Source organism: Pteropus vampyrus, unplaced genomic scaffold, assembly GCF_000151845.1.
Source record: "Pteropus vampyrus isolate Shadow unplaced genomic scaffold, Pvam_2.0 Scaffold162, whole genome shotgun sequence".
NCBI lineage: Eukaryota > Metazoa > Chordata > Mammalia > Chiroptera > Pteropodidae > Pteropus > Pteropus vampyrus.
Genome location: NW_011888943.1, coordinates 1297774 through 1304185, shown reverse-complemented (window position 1 = coordinate 1304185; position 6412 = coordinate 1297774). Strand labels below are relative to the sequence as shown.

At 42.7% G+C, this 6412-nt stretch overlaps 1 pseudogene; it reads right to left on the bottom strand.

The window, feature by feature from the left end:
• Positions 1 to 2888: 2888 nt before the first annotated feature.
• LOC111745730 lies at positions 2889 to 3007 on the bottom strand (annotated as a pseudogene).
• Positions 3008 to 6412: the final 3405 nt, after the last annotated feature.

Below are 6412 nucleotides of genomic sequence, written 5' to 3'. Positions count from 1 at the left end.
GCTTCTCATCCTTCAGGTCTCTGCTTTAGCATCCTCCCTTTCTCTTCTGTGTAAATTTTATTGAGATGAAATTCATGTAGCGTAAATTTACCCTTTTTGGGTTGACCGTTTTGGGGCCTTTTGTTCCGTTGCGTTCCCATTGTTGGGTACCCCCGGCTTGTTTTCAAAGGGAACCCGGGGCCGTGAGGCAGTCACGTCTCGCCTCCTCCCCTTCAGCAGGCCCTGGCCGACCACCAGTCTCTTCCATTTCTCTGCATCTGCATCTGAAACACCCTCCCTTGTGACAGGCTTTCTCAGAGAACCCCCTGCCTTCTTCCCTGGCCTCTGACGCTCACTGGTTCTTCTTAATGGAACATATCACTGTATGAACCTCTACAACTTACATATTTGTCTGTCTTGCTCTCTAGGATGTGAGCTTCCTGAAGCAAACACCTGATTTTATTTTTCTTCTCTGTTCTCAATGCCTATCACTGCTTGGCACATAGTAGGCCCCACAAATACTTGTCGGATGAATAAAGACAATACTATGACATAGTCTAGTATTAGGATCTTTAGGTAGCAGATGACAAAATTAAATTAGAACTATTTAAGGCCAAAATAGGTAAGCAAATTTAGGTAGACATCAGCTTATTTACCAACCGAGAGTGTCTCACAGAAGCAGATCTCAGTTTAAATTACGGTCTCTAACCATTAGCTTTATTTTCCCTTTCTAAGTGTGTTTCTTTAGCAGAAAGGTGGAAGAAATTAAAAAAGACCTCATTAGATCAGCCAGGAAACAGTTAGAAAGACAAAAGCCATACCAAGTAGTCCCACAGTGGGAATTTATCACGGGGAATTTGTGATACTCCAGATTTACCAGGTCTTGATGATACATAATCATGAAGGTCCCGGCACCTAGCTAGTGATCAAAAAATAGAAGCTACGAATGCAAAAAAAAATAAAAAAGATTAAACACATTGTGCTTTTAAATCGAGAGTTTTGTTTGGTTGGTTGGTTGGGTCTTTTTGTTTGTTTGTTTGTTTGTTTGTTTGTCATTTCTATTGCTGGATGCCTAAGAGAGAATCCTTTAGAAAGTAAGGAAAGGAAAACAATAAGAATTCGATCAGAAATTCAAAGGACTTTTAATTAAAATAAGAAAAGTTGGGGTGCAGAGTGGGATAACAGTTATCTGCCTGATTCATTCTTTGCTTCTGAAAGAAAACTAGTGAGCGTTTCTGTTTAAGGGAGAAGAAGAAAAGCCAATTTATGCCATCAGACCCAGTCATTACTTCTGTCTCACGGCCCCTGGTGAACATCCGGTGTTTTTATTGCTAGAGTTCATCACTAGCGCTTACTCAATAATTAGATAATCCCTACAGCAATCTACTGTAGTCGTGCCTAAAAAGGACTCCTTATTGCATCTCCACATATGTCAATAGCTTTCATAAACCATAATTCAGTAAGATATTGCTGGCATTAGAGTTTTAAGCAATTAATGTTAGTCAATACAAAAGCTAAGAGATTGATGCATGTGGGCTTTTTTCTCTCTCCCTACAATGAAGATGCTGAAACTCTATTTATTTGAATTAGTTCATCAGCCTTTGAGATTTGTCATTTAGCTGAAATGACAATTACTATCGGATCATTATCATCATTTTCTGATCATTTTTCTACAAACCTAACTTCACACTGCACCGTGTGAGACCTTGACCCTGAGTGATGTTAGAGCCCATGTTTGTGTTAAATGCTAGTAGAAAATAAAGTCTCCATGGTGGGGACAATTTGAGTAGCTCCTAAATATCCCGTAGTATGCTAGTGGGGGAGATACCTTAAAGCACAGTGATTACCATTACCCCATCACAGTCTTTTGGATTGAAATATAGACAAGAGCACGCAGAGACACCCTAAGCCGCCATCTTTGCCAGGATGTTCATCTCAGTCCTGGAGATTGGGGTAAAGACAATACCATCTGCCCTGATAAAGCATCTTGCAGATAGCAATGTCCTCTTCTCCAGACCTTCCGGAGGAGTCATTGTAGATTGCCTCCTAAGCCCCTCCCACTTCTTCTCCCGTCCTGATAGGAGCCTGGTTTTGTTCAGGTGTCCGCCTCTCCTCTGTGCAGCCCGCTGCTTTGGGGAGGGAGTCGGGCGGCGGGTAAAACTGCTCAGACCCCAGGTGAACTCCACTGGGATCAGAGACCGACTTCGGAGTTGGAGTGGGGCTTACGTGTGGTCATTGAGACATGAAGTGGCATCTCGAGAGAGACTTCTAAAATGGTTTTCCTTGTTCCCCAGAAGGAATCAGAGGGGAAAGGAGGATCTCTTCTCTCCCAGACATTGTGAGTCTTGCCTGAGATGTCTGCAGCCGTTTCGCTGACCGGCGTGAGCGTAAATTGAAAATAGAAGGTGGAAAATGGAACAATGATGAGAAATTAGTTAATGACTCTGAAAACCTCCAAAGATGCTATTATGTGAGAAAAATCATTTCTTTATTGTTTAAGCTGGTTTGGGCTGGGGCTTCTGATAGTTGCAGCCAAAGTGCCATTAGCCAAAATCTGAACTTCAGGCACCATTCACATTTTATGAAACAGCATATCTTCTTACTTTTTTTTTCCATACTCATTTTAGCCTTCCGATGACAAGACGGACTTACTTTATTCAACCGTGACTGTTAAAGCCAGTTCAAACATCTTCTCCATGAAGCCTTCCTCAGATTGGTTCCTTTTTCTGTGTTTTTATAGCAGTAGTACCTACATCTACCATAGCATGTATCACTCTATTGAAATCATCTCTTGCCTGTCTCCCAATATCACTTGATTTTTTTTTTTTTTTTAGGCAAGGCAACCCTTGGTTGACCTCACAGATTGCAAGGACCTTGTCATTTTATAATCTCTATTTTTTTTTTTTTTACGTCTACAGTACCTGGTCTTCCTAGGTGGTCTCCCATCCAAGTACTAAACAGGCCTGACCCTGCTTAGCTTCCAAGATCAGATGGGATCGGGCTTGTTCAGGGTGGCATGGCTGTAGACCCAACATCACTTGATTTTGACTCTCTTAAGGTCAGACATTATCTCCTTTAGATTATCAGGTCTTCTCATGGACCCCGTGACTTAGGAGGTTCTCAGTAATTATTCGTGAATGAACAAATCGATGAATGAACTGCTCACAGATATTCATAACTCTTCATGAACTCTTTCTCACACTTGCTTTTTTCACCTTTTTCTAGCATAATACCAACTCCTCCTAATCACACACCTACCTCCTCTACATAAAAATGAGTCATTTTACCTACACTAATTTAAATCTTCCTGAAACACCATGAAATGGTACCCAAAATATGTGCTTCATTAAGTAAGCATTATTAGACCTCGAAGAAACCAGTGAAGGCCACCAACGTGTCCCAAAGAATTAAAGTTGAAATGACTAGGTCAGCATTTCTAATAATGCATTCTTCTAACGAATTATTTTTTATGATGTGAACAGATGCGTAAGGAGCCCTATGGTCAGGTAATGTAGATAACGCTTTTCACAAAATGTAAGCCGCTTCTTAAGTGCAGAATTGCTTAGAGCTTCCTCTACACCACTGTCCCTTGTGGATCTCCAAGAGCAGGCTAAAATATGAGTTTTCTGAAATGTCTTTAAACATATAATCGATTTTCCAAGGGACAACTATTAATACACCACTATAATTGTTAATGACACAGTTGTAGATACACTGTCCTAGATCAACTGAGCCTTGAATATGATACCCAGCTATGTTCTTATTTGAGGGAAAATGAAAAAGTCAAAGAAAATTGGAAGTAAAGTATTAACCTTACAAATAAAATCCTTATGCATTTGTATGTTGTTATACTATTAGGCTTTAGTTGCAGTTTCGAGAGAATCGTAGACTCTTGAATCTGAGAAGGAATCTTAAGGATTAGACAGAGGAGTGATTATTGATTATGCCGTATTCATGAAACCCTTTGAGAATCCGATGAAAACGGCACACGCTCATCCCAGAAGGATGCATCTACACACACACACACACACACTACAAGATGTTTACAGACTCCTTGACGAAGATTTATGGACCCCAAGTTTTGGATGCCCTGTCCCTAATCTGCCATGGCCATTGGACATATTGAAGAAACTGGGACCCAAAAGTCATGTGGCTTTTGAGGTCAAAGCCAAGGTAAGAACGGAACGTAGGAATTCTGACAAACTCTCTGCCCGTTTTTGGATTCCATCCAGCCCCACATCAGCTTACACTCCGTCAGGCCTCTCTCCTCTTCCAGACCTGCTGGCAGAGGGGCTTGAACCTGGCTCAGGCGACACTGGAGACAGCAGAGTTGATAAGTATTTTCCCAAAGCCCTAGACTATTGCTTCCATATTAATTCCCTACTGGTGTCATACTCTGATTATGCCACCGCTGCCATAACTCATTGTTTTATACTCGTTCCTGCTTAGCGAAGCAAATTAACAAGCGCGGCCTGGACCTCCCATGGCATGCAAAGTGCAAATACATAAGGACTAAGAAGCCCGACTTTGGTTATAAATTCCAGAAGATAAAAGGCATGAGATGTTCTTAGCATGCTTCTCTTTAAACGAGTGTGAGGACTCTTGCTGAAAAGAAATTCGTAAATAGAAAATATTGCTAATGATAATTGCCACCCAAGCTTTATTGGTGTATATACATAGAAATAGAGAACCATCGTGTGTAGACATTAAATGTTTTGATGTTTATGAAGATTGTCCATAACAGTTATGGACAATCTTATGAATGCTAATGAATGAAAATTGCATGCATTTACTCAAAATATAGACCATAAAACTAATTTATTAAGCAGAACATAGGGTGCCGCTTCCCCATCATGGACTGACATTCCCAGATTACCCAGGAACCCCAGCTCAGGGTGGGAGAGAATTTTCATGCACATGAAACATCCTTCAAATGAAACTCAGCCCTGAGCTCCCCTTGGCCATGGCAGCCTACCTTCTGCCTACGCGATGAACACCCATTGATTACTGACCATGTGTCAGGCACTGCGTGTGCAACCTTTCCACTCAGTTGTCACAGCACTCAAAAGAGATAAATATTTATCATTCTGCTTTTACAGATGAGGAAATGGACAGGTTGCTCATGGCCGGCCACATGACTAGTAAGTGTTGGAGCGTGGCTTTGAACCCTTCGCTGCTTGGTTCTAGATTCTAAGCTCTCAATCATTACACACCCTTCCCCTTGGTGACCACTGGCGGGTCTGTCACCAGTGCTGCCAGGGCCCAATGCAAGCTCCTGGGTCACTTTGTTATTTCCGCTATCTCTATGAGTATAATTGGGCATTTTTGCTGAAATATACTCCTTTCAAAAGCCAAGCTATTACTGAATCTCCACTTTAATCGATCTCTTCATCCAATATTCATCATTCTCCAGATTTTCTTCAGTCATCCACCGCTTTGCCATACATGTGTATATATCACTAAAGACGCTATGCTAAATGAAGCTAGGGAAAACATGGCCCCCTGCCCTCCGGAAACTTGGAATTCAGAGGAGGAAGAAGCAATGAACTAATTAGCACAGCGCGGCCTAAGATGTCAGCACGTGGGTGGCGTGAGCATAGATGAACCTACACAAATCATGCTGTTTATAGGACGGGATTCCTGAAGGAAGTTCTGCGTTCCTACCTGGGTTTTGAAGGCGGGTGGGAATTAACCAGATAGAAAACTGTTAGGGCTTGGGGGTTGGGGGATAAGCATTGTAGGCAGAGGAGACAATGGCAGTTCATTAGCAGGCATTATGGGACGGGTTCTCAGATTATAAATAGTTCTGTATCTAGAGCAAACTTTAGCTGTGAAGACTGGAGACCCTGGATGTGTCCGCGAATGTGGATGAACAAGCCGTCATCCACGCCCTAGGGGGTTGCCTAGAAGTTCATGCTAAGTTACAGCTTTCCTGGGAATGCTCTCTGTTTGTCTGTCTATCTGTCCGTCTCTCTGTCTCTCTGTCTCTCTGTCTCTCTGTCTCTCTCTCTCTCTCTCTCTCCCCCTCCCTCCCTGAGTTTGTGTGTATTGCATGTGTTGTAGGTGTTGGGAGTATATGTGGCGTGTGAGTCTGTACGTGTGTGTCCAGCACCTGCTGGAAAACGTCTCTGCTGCCCTAGCAGAGGGCTCTGCAGCGTCCCATAAGCCTCGTCTTGCTTCCTCCTCCTTTTGAGGAAGAGCCAGGAAACCACCTTCATGGTCGTGCACACCCTCTGCCATCAGGCTGTCCTTTCTCCCTTCTGCAGAGAAGCAGATGGGATGAGCAGACTCTGACAAACACCCAAATAAAGTCTGCTAGGGTCCCTGGGTCCCTTCCCATGTGGCACGTCTGCAACACCGGAAAAGACATCTCTAACATCCCTCTGTGTTCAGAAATGATCTTTGCTCCTTTAACTTTAAGTATCTACCAAAG